The sequence below is a fragment of the Triticum aestivum genome, chromosome 6B (assembly GCF_018294505.1).
Source record: "Triticum aestivum cultivar Chinese Spring chromosome 6B, IWGSC CS RefSeq v2.1, whole genome shotgun sequence".
NCBI lineage: Eukaryota > Viridiplantae > Streptophyta > Magnoliopsida > Poales > Poaceae > Triticum > Triticum aestivum.
The window spans coordinates 555123562-555137990 of record NC_057810.1 but is presented as its reverse complement, the minus strand read 5'-3'; the positions used below and the strand labels follow the sequence as shown (position 1 = coordinate 555137990).

The 14429-nt window shown below is 46.8% G+C and overlaps 2 long non-coding RNA genes across 5 annotated transcripts in view; one reads left to right on the top strand and one right to left on the bottom strand.

Annotated features, from left to right (window-relative positions):
- Nucleotides 1-495, bottom strand: part of LOC123137973 (uncharacterized) — a 2480-nt gene extending 1985 nt beyond the window's left edge. The window contains exon 1 of the long non-coding RNA XR_006468699.1: nucleotides 251-495. This is a non-coding gene — a long non-coding RNA (uncharacterized lncRNA). The remainder of the gene's footprint in view (nucleotides 1-250) is intronic.
- Nucleotides 1-11768, top strand: LOC123137971 (uncharacterized). Of its 4 annotated transcripts, none has more exons than XR_006468696.1 (7): nucleotides 1-233; nucleotides 1617-1702; nucleotides 8168-8283; nucleotides 8379-8461; nucleotides 9447-9556; nucleotides 9992-10908; nucleotides 11530-11768. It is a non-coding gene; the product is annotated as an uncharacterized lncRNA (long non-coding RNA). The 4 variants fall into 4 exon arrangements; XR_006468698.1 differs by having other exon boundaries at nucleotides 7-339; XR_006468695.1 differs by having other exon boundaries at nucleotides 1617-8283.
- Nucleotides 11769-14429: the final 2661 nt, after the last annotated feature.

Sequence of the window (14429 nt, the reverse complement as noted above, 5' to 3'; positions counted from 1 at the left end):
CTCCCCCTGCCACCCCCCCACCCGCGCTGCGACGGTGACACGCCGGTCGGAATCTTCTGCTGGCAACGCCCGGCGACCGGCGCGTGCCGTGCAGCCCGAGGAGACCCTGCAGCAAGCCGTGCTTGCCCGGATGGGCGGAGTACGAGCAGGAGTGGATTCCGTGGTGCACCACAACGTCGACGGCTTCTCTTCGCCACCGAGCTCTGCTCCCCTCCCTGTGCATCAGGATGAAGGTGCTCACGAATCTTACCTTGTCACGGTCGACTCCCCTCTCTCCCTCCGCGTTTTGCACTGGTAGGTCTGTTGGATTGGCACCGCCGGTGAAGCAAAAAACTGGAGGTAGATTGAATCTCTCCTATATATAAGGCTAGCTAGATGTGTAGTATCGGTATACGATTAGGATAAGGTTGTTTATTTAGTGAGATGAGGATTAAACCTTTCTTGGGGTTGTTTGGATTGGATACAGACTTTTTGCCAATTCTGTTTCCCATAATAAACTCGTTTAAAGGGCTAACCGCATGAAATTTGTTAGCGTAACCAAAAGTATAGTTTTTTTAGGGACAGAATTAGTAAAACTTGGTTTAGTAGAACAGGCAAAGTGTCTTCTAATAATTATTGTTTAAACCATTTTAGCCGCTCATATTAAAAAAGGCATGGCGTGAGCATCGATCGGACCAAGGAAATCACTTACGCCTCAATCAGGCAAAGGCAGCAGCATGGCCTTAACATTGTGTATAGTTATAGTCTACTCTAGAAGATGGTTAACACCTTAACGTTGCGACTCGGGTGTTCTCGGTGATGTGCCTGAGTGTCTTGAAACTTCTAAGAAGGAAAAGAACTGTGGTCAAGGAGGCTAGCTTCCTCTTCCTGGAGATTCGATCTGCCAATCCTGACCAAATTTCGAATTGTACAGACCCACAATGCATTTCAACAAAGAAAAACACAATGTCAGAATCATACAGATTTATGCAATGTGACCTGCCATAAAAGTCAGTACTCTACAATGGTGACAGTCATACTAATGTACCATTTGTAAAAATCGAATGCAAAGCTTGGTCTGTATCTTTTGGCAAATAGCTTAAGGTTGATGTTTCTAATCCTGTACATGGTACTTTGGAATCACCTTCTTCTTCATTGAATTTTGAGGCCTGAAATTGATGTTTAAGAACGTGTTAGAAATTAAGGTCAGCCGCGTGCTAAATCTTATCACAGAGGTACTGAAAAAAGCAAATCAACAGATTATGTTCCTTTTCTTCATATCGAAGTATTTGCCGCCTAGAAAAACTCATCCTTTAATAGTTGAGATAGTAGAGATATGAGGAGATCACTGATGGCTTCACTCAGCTAGGGTTCTTCATTAATTATCAGATACATAGTTCCTTGTCCATGTATTTCTCACAAGAGATTCTATGCAATTGAAGTTTAAGTCGGTTTTTATATTGCTAGATATGATATTAGATGCCACAGGTTTTGACAATATTAAAAAACATATGCATTAGAAAGAAATACGACACCTTAGTATTTTTGTTCTTCTTTAGCAAGTCACTATCCAAACATCTTCCTCCTGCATCTGTTTGAAATTTCACGCTGTCTCTTGTTATTTCGAGCTTAAACAGGTATACGACGGGCAGGTGTCGCGAAAGGAATACTCATGGTTTCTGAAGACTGACTATGCCTGAGTACTACACAGCAACAAACTCAGGTTAGTGTGCATTAAGATCTACAATAGTTATGTGGTTGTAATGCAGAAATGAACATACTTTACCTTGACTTGCTATAATTTGATCCGGCAACTTCATGTGCTAAGGACTTCCTTGTACACTATGTTCTTCATGGTCGTTAATAAGGGCTCAGATCTTTTTCGCTTCTTTGAATTCTTGCTTTCTTCCTTACCCTTGCCTTTACCCTTGCCATTGTCCTTGATGGCGAGAATCTTGATGTTCCTCTTTGATGTGGCTCTAGACAATGCGACGTAGAGCTGACCGTGAGAGAAAACCGGGTCCGGTAGGTACACCTCGACAATTGGGATGGTCTGCCCTTGCGCCTTGTTGATTGTCATGGCAAAGCTGAGCCTAATAGGGAACTGCTTCCTCTTGAACTTGAAAGGGAATATATCGTCATCGGATGGGCAGAGAGGTATCCGAGGAAGGAACACCCTCCTACCAGCATGTTGTCCTAGCACGATTTCTACATCAATGGCGTTCCTCTGAAAACCCCGGACCACAAGCCTTGTGCCGTTACACAACCCATTAGCTGGATCAATGTTTCTCGACAGTATAACAGGGCAATTTATCTTTAGTTTGAGTGCATGCGGAGGCAGCCCGTTGGGAGTCAGGTTATTAAGGAATTCGGGGGCATAGTAGCCGTGTGGATCATCCTCTGCACTATCAAAACTGTGGTAGATCTTCTCTTCGCCCTGGAAGCGCTCTATCATGCGCGTATTTATCTTATCAACGTTGTCGTTCTTGGTGGAGAGGATCGCTTGAGATGTCATGTAATTTGGATCAGCCATGTTGTCGTCCAGAGCAGGAAATACATGGTCGATTAGCTTCTCTAGGTCAGCGCCGTCTCCTGTTGGCGGCACACAAATATCTTCGGGGAGCCTTATGTTGCCTTCCTCGTCAGTTTCCTTGGTCCCATTACCTACCCGTAGTAAGTAATCTGCGAACCACGGGTCGTTATGCGCCCTCATGTTGGTGACGAGCCTTAGCTGGCGCATGCCGTTCCAAAGGTACGAACTCCGTAGGGTAGCATCGATTATCTGACCCCATGACCCCTTCCTGACGACCGGAAGCACCTGCCTGAAGTCTCCACCGAACACGACTGTCTTTCCCCCGAATGGTCGGTCCCGTCGGCCCATGATGTCCCGCATGCTATTGTCTAGTGCCTCGACCGCTTGCCTCTTTGTCATGGTGGCCTCGTCCCATAGGATGAGTGAAGCCATGTGCAGGAGCTTGGCCGTCCCACTTTGCTTCGTGAAGCTGCACGACGCCCCATCTTCAATGTTGAGTGGGATCTTGAACCTCGAGTGGGCCGTCCTTCCTCCAGGCATGATGGAAGCTGCGACGCCTGACGTCGCTGTAGCTAGCGCGATCTTGCCCTCGCCTCGAACCTTTGCGAGAAGTGACCTGTATAGGAAGGTCTTCCCGGTGCCTCCTGGGCCATCGACAAAGAATATACCACCATCACCAGCATCAACTGCTGCCAGTATCTCGTCGTATGCAAGCCTCTGCTCAGGGTTTAGCGAGGACGCCAAATCAGCGTCATTCGCGTCAACCTCGATGGCGGACTCCTCGGTGACTTCTCTGGCCTCACCTCAAGTAGTGTCAGAGGTCTCGTCGATGTCCGGAAGAGGGAACAATGCTATGTCTTTGCCCATGGACTGTAGCATGCCCCTGATGTCAAGCAACACCATCTGCTCCACTGCATTTGAGCACGCGTGTATTCGACGGTAGTCATCGGACATCGCGTCTAGGTGCCTATCCCATAGACCGCGCACGTCACCTGGCTCGCAGAATACCAAGATAGTTGCAAAGAGCCTCCTAAGTGAGGCTGGCATCGCGAACTGTGTTGACTCTGTAAGACACTCGTCAAGCGTGTTGTCGGCCTCAATGAGGCCCAATCTCTCGGCAGCCTCACGGAAGCTATCACATAGCACTCCGTCCATGGTCCGCAGGTCCTCGAAGGATGTCTTGCCTGGTATGTGGTTAAGGAGCACTCGCAGAAAGTACCGCTCCCCCTCGGCTGGATGGGCTGACACGATTCGACCTACTTGGTGCTGCTTTTCTCTCGGCCTCCAGTATTTCTGTCTCTGCCATGTGAAACTTCCTGGAAAGTTCTTGTACAGGATATCCCGAGCCCACACGTGCTGCTGATTAGCGAGGAAATACTCTGTCAGCATTGACTTAGATGTAGTATCACGGGCGACGACATCGGTCAGGTCCTCTCCTGCTTTGAACGTGACACTATTCATATTAGGGAGATGAAGCGGCAACTGTAGGACCGACGGGAAACTCTCAGAAAGGTTGAAGCCGAATATCCTCCACATCGCCTCCGGTGGAGTAACCCATCTCGCATCAACGTACCTTTTAATCTTGTCTACAACCCCGTTGCTGTCAGGCTGGTCAATACTGAATGAAGCTCGATCGTGACCCTTGTATACATATTTGTAAAGGTACTTGACGGCCTTGATGCTGGAGCACACCTCGACATTTATGTGGCAGTTGAACATCCGCAACAGATAAGGGTTGTAAGGCACGACCCATCTGTTATCCAGCATTTGACGACGGTCCTTAGCCTGACGACCATCGTCTCGCCGTTGATAAACCGGGTATGAATCCTTCCCCTGTAAGGTGTTCTGGTCGAACGGTCGTGGGTACTTGCTCTTGCACTTCAAGTCTTGCATGCACACATTTTTGGGATTAAGATTGCCACATGGGCCGTGCATCATATGCTTCACGACCATGGCATAGAGCTCTGGATACTTATGCCTGTCCGGGAGCTCTGCAGATATGACGCGGTCATACTGCTTTGGCACCACGAGTTTATAACTTGAATTCATGATCAGCAGGAAGTGTGCATGGGGGAGGCCCCTCTTCTGGAACTCGACGACATACACATGCGCTACCACAACACCAAGGATGTGCTTTTTGAAAATCTCTTTCATGGTCTCCAGCTTGGCCCTGAACACGCGTGCGACAAGATCTGGTCGGTCCTGGGATGTTTGGCCAGGAAGCAGCTCATTCAGTATCTCCTCCCAGCTAGGATTGTATGTCATAGTCAAAAAGATGTCAGGCTTCCCATATGTCTGCACCAGTGCCATGGCGTCCATTTACCTCCGCTTCATGTCTCGGTTGCTTCCTTGATGCGTCCCTGGCAGCACGATCCTCTTCCCAACAGCGCTCGCTCGCATCTCCCCAACCGCGATGCTATCCACAAGGCCTTGGTATAGATCGGCACGTATCTCTCATTGGTGGTCCCTGATCCACTTCAGCCTACATCCCTCAATCTTGATGAACATGTCGACACCCCACTGCTGAAACAGGCGTGCTTCGTGTAGTATGGGGTTGAATATCGCAGGGCGCGTCTGTAGCCGGTAACAGTAGTAGTCCCTGACAGAGACACATAACCGGCTGTTCCCCTCTGTGGAAAGACATGAAACAAGAAGGTTAGGTACCATATGGAAGGATAGAGAACTTTTTCTGGCATATAAGCATACCAACCAGGCGCACCTGAATCGTTATCACGGTTTCCTCTTGGTTGTTGTGCAACCTCCCAAGGGACATTGTGCTTAGGGATATTTGGATGCCAACCAAGCTCCCCCCTTGGAAAAAAGAGGGGATACGAGAGCGGGTCATAACAGCCATCTGTGGCATGTATACTATACTTCTCGTTGTTGTCCCCATAGAGTGTAATGCTGCGGTTGAACCTATTTGCTAGATTGCTTCCCTCGACCCAAATCGCAGCCACCTCGAATGACACGGGTCTATTATATCTTCGTTGGTCTAGCTTCTGGTCAATGTTGAGGTCTATTCGGTACTCCTCGAGGTTTTCCTTGTGGGCACCCAAACTCCTAAACTGTTGGGAGTAGGGGTTTTCCCTCAGGACGTCCACTAACTTGCTGACAACGTGCTGGCCCAATTGCTTGGTGGCCTCCTTGCGATGGCTTAAGCTGGGACCGTCATCGTAGAAGTACAACTGCAGATGTTCAGGGCGAGATCTTGGACCGAACGAGTGCGCCTTGTGGTACATAGTGCCATGTGCCCGAAACGTGTACACCCCGGACTTCATGTTTGTGTAGTTGTTGTCTAGGCTGACGCCAAGGGTAGTGAAGGCAAAGTGCCCGTTGAAGAACCGAATGCTCTCTCGGAATGCCGAGAGTCTGCATCCGCGCTTGACCATAACCTCATGAGCTCTGGGATAGGCTCGGGTTCAGCTAGCTCAATCTCCCCGTTCCGACAGCAGAAGCCGTTAGTCTCGTACTGGAACTTCTTGGCCTTGCAATGCTCGCAGTTTGCCGCGTGCTTCAGGATGTACGTGTTGTCTGGGTTGTTCGAGTAGACATAGTCGAAAGGATCTAGGTCGATAGATCTCGTGTTGGAGGATTCTACGGGCTCATCGAGGTCCGTGCTATCAGTGTCGGATGCTGCAAGCATTGTGGAGATATAACAAGTCACAATTGGATGCACATCATAAACCAATAATATAGAGGGATGAGCAGCGATGCGGAGTACCTTCACCGGCAAATAGGTAGTACTCATCATCCATGAGGTCACCGGAGAGTGCATTCTCGTCCATGATGCCGCTAAGGAAGGCCTCCATGTCAGCTGTAACATTGTTGAGCCGGTAAGTAATGGTTTTTATTGTGAGTGCACACCAGGAGGGGAGTAAACATGAGAGGGTTACCATTGGTTCCGATGGTGTATGATGGCATGCTTGATGAAGGGGAGGAAGCTGGTGAAGCAACTCCTGTGGGTAGTGCTTCTGAGCTTGTTGCTGCTCTGTTCACATCTAAGGTACTTGCATCTGGGCCTGGAAGCCTCCGTTTTTTTTTGAACCGCTGACTTATCACCTTCTGGTATGCTTTTCCCGCGCGCTCTTCGTTTTAAGGCACTCCCTTGAATGTTCTTTGCTCTAATACTTTGTTTGTGAGTTCGCTCCCGAGCCCTACGCTGTGCTCTGCTCTCCTGCCTCTGCTCACAGGCTTGATTCTGCTGGTCGTCTATTTGGTGATCATTGGTTTGCTGCGATGGATTTATGAGTTCGCTGGGGGCATCATTATCATCCAGGGTACGACTAAGGTACTCGCCTGCACCGTTGTGGAGCCGTTAAATACTGGTTCAATGCACATGGACACAATAAGTAGAGTAAAGATGGAAGGATTACCATCTGATTCGAAGTTGCTCCCAGCCTTACTCGCAAAACGGGGGGCAGGGGCAGGAGCTGAAGCTTCGGATTCTCTGAATGCCAACACACGAGTGCTCGACATCAGGTTGGGTGTAGCTAAGGTATCTGCATCAGGGCGCGGCATTGCGATGGATTCAGCGCAAGGGGTGTTGCTCCTAGCCGCGAGTCTCTTCTTGCGTTGAGCTAGCATGTTCTGCTTCTCCTTAGGTGATATGTTTTGCAGACGTGTTCTTTGGCGGGCGTTTGTCTCTTGCTTGTCATGGACTGACATATTTTGGTAGGCCGCCCTTCTAAGGGTGTTACTCTGTTGCTTCTCCTCTAGTGTCATTCGTTGCTTGGCTTTTCTTTGACGGGCAGTCCTCTCCTCCTCTGTTTTCTTTTTCCTAGCTTCTCTGCGACGTGCATTGATTTCCTCCCTCTGTTCAGGTGTTAATCTATTTCGCCGTGCTATATATTGGTCTCGCCTTTTCTGTTTTCTATCTGATTTAATGATATCATTTGAAGCAATGTGCTCGGGGACATTGTCTCCAGTGTCGAGTCCAAGTGCTATGCCTGAACCAATATTATGGTCAATGCTTCTCTCTGTTCCTCGAAATGATGCATGGTGATCATAGTAAGTGCCCTCACGAGAATGATTTCCTGAAGAACCATTTTTTTTAACAAATGTATAAATGCAAAATGAAAAAAAGTCGTGTGTAAGGGCGATACCGATTGATGTTTCCACATGCGGGACTGGCTGAAAGGCCTTGAGATTGCCGGCTATAGGAATCATCATAGGCAGTTGCGTGGGCACATTGTCATCATCATCGAAAGACGGAACACTGTAGTTAGTAGTGCCTATTTGTTCGCGTATGAAAAAACCAGATGGTGGTCGGTGTGTATTGGTGAGTTGTGATCTGGGTGTCCTCTCATATTCGACAACTGATAAGATTAATGTAAGTTAAGGTGTGAAGCTTATTGAATACCTTATGTGCAGACATGTGATTGGCATAAACATACCTTTTTTCCCTTTATCATAGAGATGCTGTCTGTCCTGTGACATCTTTCTGTCCTATAGAAGCTTAAATAAACCTGCAGTCTTTTTGCATTAAAAAATGATATGAATTGAATTACAAAAATGATATGACCTCTGGTGACTCATTTAACAGGCTTTTAGGACTCACTTGTTCATTTTCATAGACATGTTCTTTGCATATGGTTTTCTTCCAAAGTAAAATGATTGTGCTATTATATGTTGACGGCTGAAGTTTGTATATTTCAGTTTATAAAGTGCAAGATTTTGTAGAAGTTCAATTTTTGAAAAAGAGGGCTCAGACATGGCGACAAGAATGAAGGTGGAGGGGAAGGAGTGGAGAGAAAGATGTCTGTCTCCACGTGGTGCGAAAAAGACTATACATGATTCTGTATTATGTCGCGTTTAAATCCCACTGTTGGTTATTTTTGTTTCTGAATAATTTTCGAACGTTGTACAGGTTCATGTGCCTATCACCCATTAACAATATCTCAGTTATCTGCATGGTTCTCTAATTAGTATGTTTTCCCGGACGAAGAGAAGGTATGATCCTGGACTTCTAATGGTTCCCTATATACCTGACATTGAAATTTTACCAGTTTGTTGGATTTCTCAAAATCATGTCTAACACAGTTTTTTCTGGTAAATATATGGCAAGATTTTCATGTTGTTACATGCAAAAAGTAAGTTGGTTATTTAGTTGTATGTGGTACTTTGGTTTCAGGTTTCTTCTTACATGGTTCCTTTGTTGTATTTCATAAAGGATCCGGATAGATGAATTACCAATTTAAGACATTCATATGAAAGTTTCCTGCATTTTTCGTTGAAGCAACAAGTATCTCTACTCTATATATTAATAGAAACAATTACAAGGTTTTATGTACAGGAAATATATTTTTCCTGCACTTGCAATTGCAACCACATAATCCATAGTTTGTTGGTTTGTTTCCAATGATATGCATGATCTTTCTGTTGAATTTCAATATTATAGCTGCCAGTTAAAGAAAATATGACAAGCAGCTGCGATATCCGAGTGTCCTTTTTGTGATTTTCATATTTGTATCACTGATGTGTGCAGATTTATAATGGTCAAGATATTGTTGGCCAACTCTGTTTCCCCAGAATTAGTAGGATTATGTGTTCCATTGTGCATACCCGAATATTCAGAGTAATAGGCATGCAACAACGTCTATACGTACTCGATCAATCAGTACTCTGTCCTAGAATCAATGAAAAAAACTGTGAGCACACTTAAGTACTAACCTTCTATTTGTATGCACATCATAAATAAGATCTATTGTCTTATATATGACCACATATTGATGGCACTAAAATTTCTTCTGATATTGCGGGTTCAACTTGACCCTTTAATTTTATAGGCTTCTAATTGATTTGCCTCTCAATAGGTTTCTAGCTCTCTGTATTCCCCTTCATGTTGTCATAAAAACATATCATTTTCTATGGAAAATAAATATAGAAACACATGGTCTCTATGTCACAATGGGCATGCCCTGATTTATGTTTGCAGACTGATCCTTCCAAAAAAAATTCTGGGCATGAAAAATTCTGGACGATGATATCAGCGGCGTTTCTGTTTTGGCGGCGTTAAAACAATCTGGAATATAAAGGATTCTGGAGGTGAGCTTAAATGAAAGTATTTCGTTCTATCACCATTCCTGTCGCGAGGCATGTTTGTTCCCATGATGTAATGTTTCATTTTCATTTACGGTTCTTCTAGAATCCAGTAAAAGTAAACATGGTATGAGGTTACCTAGATTTCAGAATTTTCTAGATTTTTTTGACAGTTTCAACACATGTGACATACTATAGGACTTTAGCGGGTCTTTTTGCATTACAAAAATGATATGACATACTATAGGACTTTAGCGGGTCTCCAATATATATGAACTCAACTGTGGGAACAGAACAGGTGGCATAACTGATTAGATTTTGTAACTTTGGGGAATAAGTGCTATGTTCAAATGTTCAAATGTAGTTGCTGAAAAGACACATTAGAGATGCCACAACTTGTTCAATGTAGTTGGAGTACTAACATTATGAAGTTTTGAACAGAAGTCTGGATTGCAAACCTAGGGAGTTCGGGCACCCCGTTGGAGAGGAAGAAGACGGTAGGCGGGCTCAGGAGATGTCGCAGCAACAGCCGTCGAGCGTTTGGACGCTCTGGTTGTGGTTCGGCATGCGAGGCGATCAGCAGAGGCTGCAACTCCCACAGCTCGCGTGCGGACGATGTGGCCGGACGAACTGGCATCTGTTTTGGCGGCGTTTGTTCGCATGTGGATGGAGCTCGTACGCCAGGAAGAACTGGCGTCTTGATGGAGCTTGTACGCCAGGAAGAACTGGCGTCTTGATGGAGCTTGTACGTCAGGAAGAATTGGCGTCTTGATGGAGCTCGTACGCCAGGAAGAACTGGCGTTCGTTGGCGGGTCGAAGAAGTTTGATTTTTGGTCGATGGACCTCGTCCTCGTTCGTGGCGATCGTGGGGTTCCATGGACTTCTTGTTCGTGTGTTCTCGTTCGTGTGTTGAACTGTGGATCTGGATCTCGTACGTGGGCTGAGTTGGTGGGCGCTGAGTTTGTGTGTTGGACTGTGGATCTCGATCTCGTACGTGGGCTGAGTTGGTGGGGGCTGAGTTGGTGATTTTGCGTACGTGGGCTGAGTTGGTGGGCTGCTGCGTGCGTGTGCGAGATCGAAGGGAGGGGGGGATCGAAGGAGGTCGAACCATCACGACGTTCGATCCCCCTTTAATAGTAGAGATATATGACATTGCTACTAGATTGCCTAGTGCCCCTGTTCATGGTGGGCTAAACTTGTATTTGCTCCTGCTGTTGCGTTTTGATGATCATGAGTGTGATGCATTTTGATGATCTCCTTGTACCAGATGAGTCCGTCGATGAAGCGGCAGCGTCTCCTCTAGAGGGTGACGGTGGTGGCGGCGCCTGTGTGCGGCTTCGACTACAACCTCCTCTCCGGTGAGTCCTTCTCCTACCTCTAGCTCCATCTCTGGGCGGTTGTAATACCATGCTCTGTTTCATGCCCGTGGCTTATTTTGTCTGTGCTTGCTATGCCTTGTGTATTGGAGCCTAATTAGCTTCTATTAGGGGATAATCTACTGGTTATACCAAGATTTTACATGAAATTTTGTTCTGCTTATTCTGCTAAGGTTGTTTGCAATGGTGATACATATGTTACACAATTTTTGCTGCTGGCTAATGAGCTTTAGAGATGGTAACATGGTGCTGCACTCTCAGGACCATCTTATGACACACAATCAATTTTTGGTGTGCTCAAATTTTTAATTTTAGTGATAAGGAAATATCCCACCTAATTTGCTCGCTCTCTCACTTGAGTTGGTTTAATAGTAGTGGCCTCCTGACTTGTACTTAGTTGGGTAGGTGCTGGCTGGGAGCAAAAGTTTATATGCATGGATAATGGACTTGCACTAAATGGACACAAATAAAGGAGTTGAGTATTAAGTGAACTTGTTCTAACTGGAAACAATTTCTGTATGGTGTACATAAATATCGAGTTGATAGCTGATCTGTAGCAAATATAGCTGCGCGTAACTTCTTTACTTGGTTCCTCTTTTACAGGAGCTCCAGGCCTAAGAAAGTTGGAAGTGCGAAGACGTGAAGAAAAGCGTGAAGCCGTGAAGTGCTACTTAGCAAAGAGTTGTCTGTTCTATTTGACTGTAATATTGTAATAGCTGGTATACCTAGGTTGTAATAGTCTACAGAAATTGTAGTACACTAATCTAGTGTCATTTGACGAGTTTCACATGTTCTCTTGTTTGGAATATTTGATTATGAATGTGATTTGATTGTGTGTGAGATGGGAACCTGGCCAGTGCAACCCACTTATGAAATAATATGACTAGTTCGTAACTTTCTTATGTGTGGGATCAATATATGAGATTAACATGATTAGTGGGACCAGCTCCAAAATATATTTTCCAAAAATATATAATTAATAGACTGTAGAAGGCCAAAGCCTAGAGATAAAAAGGCTGAAATATTGGGCTTGGCCCATGTAGCCCAATAGAATTCGTAGGAATTATAATAATAAAAAAATTACGAATTGTTGGGCTAGGCCCATGTAGAAAACCGAATTGGACCGGGCTGAGTCTTGTGCCACATCAGCTTGCCACGCTGGATGCCTACGTGGCCTGGGGAGGTTGCTAGTGACCAAAACACCATTGTAGGAATATTTTGGTCGTAAACGTCCATGACCTTCTCACAGAGAAGGTCGCTATAGTCAGTTAACAACCGCCAGCTTTTGACCTTCTCTTTTTGGTCACAAAAAGGTCGCAAATGAAAAACCACGACCTTTCAGTGACCAATAGTCAAGGTCACAAGTTGACATATTTCTTGTAGTGATGACCTAACCAATGAAGGACTGGTCCCCCATGGATCAGCGAGGCTCCCGGGGAAGGAGTGGCAGCCGCAGCCTCAGGAGGGTGAGGGTGTCCTCTTGGCCACCCATGTTGACCGCGGGTTTTCTTTGCCGCGCCACCCTTTCTTTCGGGGATTTCTGAACTTCTTTGGGGCACAACTCCACCACTTCACACCCAACTCCATAGTATATCTCGCTGCTTTCGTGTCCTTAATTTCTTGGGTTGTCGACCCCATTGGGGCCTTTTCAAACACATTTTCACCTGTCGCTCCCAGACGGTGGAAAAGGCCAATCTGAGTGACGAGAAAACCCAAGTGATTAAGATGTGTGGGGGCCTTGGGGTTCATATGAGAGTAAAAAGTGCCTTTCCAGCCATGGTCCTTCCCGAGTCGGTCCGAGGGTGGCAGTCGACCTGGTTCTACTACCAAGACCAACCGACACCAGGGCAGTCGACTGGACTCCCTCCTTTTTCCATGGACCGAGTGAGCAAGCCATCCTCTTTGAAGGTGGTCCCGGAGGAGAAGGCGCAGGTTAAGGTTCTGGTCGAGCGTGTAGTCCAGCTTATCCGTGATGGGGTGACCGGCATGGATCTCTTGGAGGTCTTCCTCCGACGACGCATCCATCCGCTTCAATATCGAGACCATCCGATGTGGATGTATTCTGGCACTGAAGACACCACTCGGATCCACCCGGAGGAGGTCGAGGATGCCACGCTGGAGAGGTGGATGACTGCCATCACAGGGGACAAGGATGACCCTCGAGGAGCTAGGAGGATTCCTCCACTCGACCAGTCATATGAAGTAGACAAGGTCCAATCTTGTATCTTTTACCGTGATCTTGCTTTCTCCAACCTGTTTGCTTAACATCGGTCGACTGAATTTTGTCTTGTTTGTTGTCTTCTAGGTTACTACCGAGATGTACTCGATGCCCAACAGGGCGCAAGAACAGATTGAGGAGGAGGAGGGGAGCGGAGGTGAATGTCAGGAGGAGTGGCAATCTGATGGTGAGGAGGATGAAGAAGATGACGGTTCTGGTGAAGAGGAGGAGGAGGAAGAAGAGGAGGAGGAGGTCTACCCTCCTCGCACTGAAAGGCGATCCAAGCTCGCCCATGATCCTGCAGTCGAGCGTGGCAAAGCGACTGTGCCTATTGGGCAGTCGACGAAACGCCCTCGGAGGACCTCTCCGGCGCCGACTGAAAAGGCGTCGAAGCAACCCCGAGTGGCGTCATCAAAGCCGACAAAGGCCCTACCCAAGATGAGGATGGTGATGCCCACCATTTCCGGGTAATCATCCAAACTTGTGTTTTTCTGTTTTAACATGGATACACTCTTGGTCGACTCGTTGGCTGACAGACTGATTTCTGAAATCCGCAGTGCTGCTACCTCCGAGACCTCAGTCAGGCATGAAGACCAAGAAATGGAAGATGCTGCCACCTCCAACCTTGGTATGATCTTTGTAGTTTCGCTTTTGGTCGATTGGATCTTTCATTTTTAACTTTGCATCTTTCCTGTAGCCCCACCTCATGTCATTGATCTCCCTGATGATGACGATGAGGAGCCACTGAGGCAAAGGAGGAAGAAAAAGGTGCCTGCTGGCAAGATTGCTCAGGTTGTATCAGCACCTGAGACGCTGGTTCAGGAGGGAGGCAACGTCACTCGGACTTCCGTGTCCTTTGCTGTGCCGCTGACGAGTGCTCGCCCTTCGTCGTCGACTGCTACTCCGCCTTCCCTTTTCGCCACACACCAGGTCCCGGAGGACCAAGCGGGTGCTGCTAAGGAGGCTATACGCCAGGTGGGGGTGATGATGGAGCAGGTGAAGGCGATCCGAGACGCCAGCCAAGCAGCTTATGATGCAAGCTCAGCTCTTCAGAGCAACGTCCAGGTTAGTTGGTCACCGCTTGTTCTGTTAGGATATGATACCTGAAAACTCTTCTTTGTGAAGACCTTTGAATTTGTACACCCGCTGGGTGTGTCGATTGAATTTTTGGATTGGTGGGGGCACGCTGAGTGCACCCACTAGGTGTAGTCCCCGAGACTATGGTGGACTGCTGGCAGTCGACTGTAGTCTTTATACTTTGAATTTCTTCACTCTAACTTCTCCA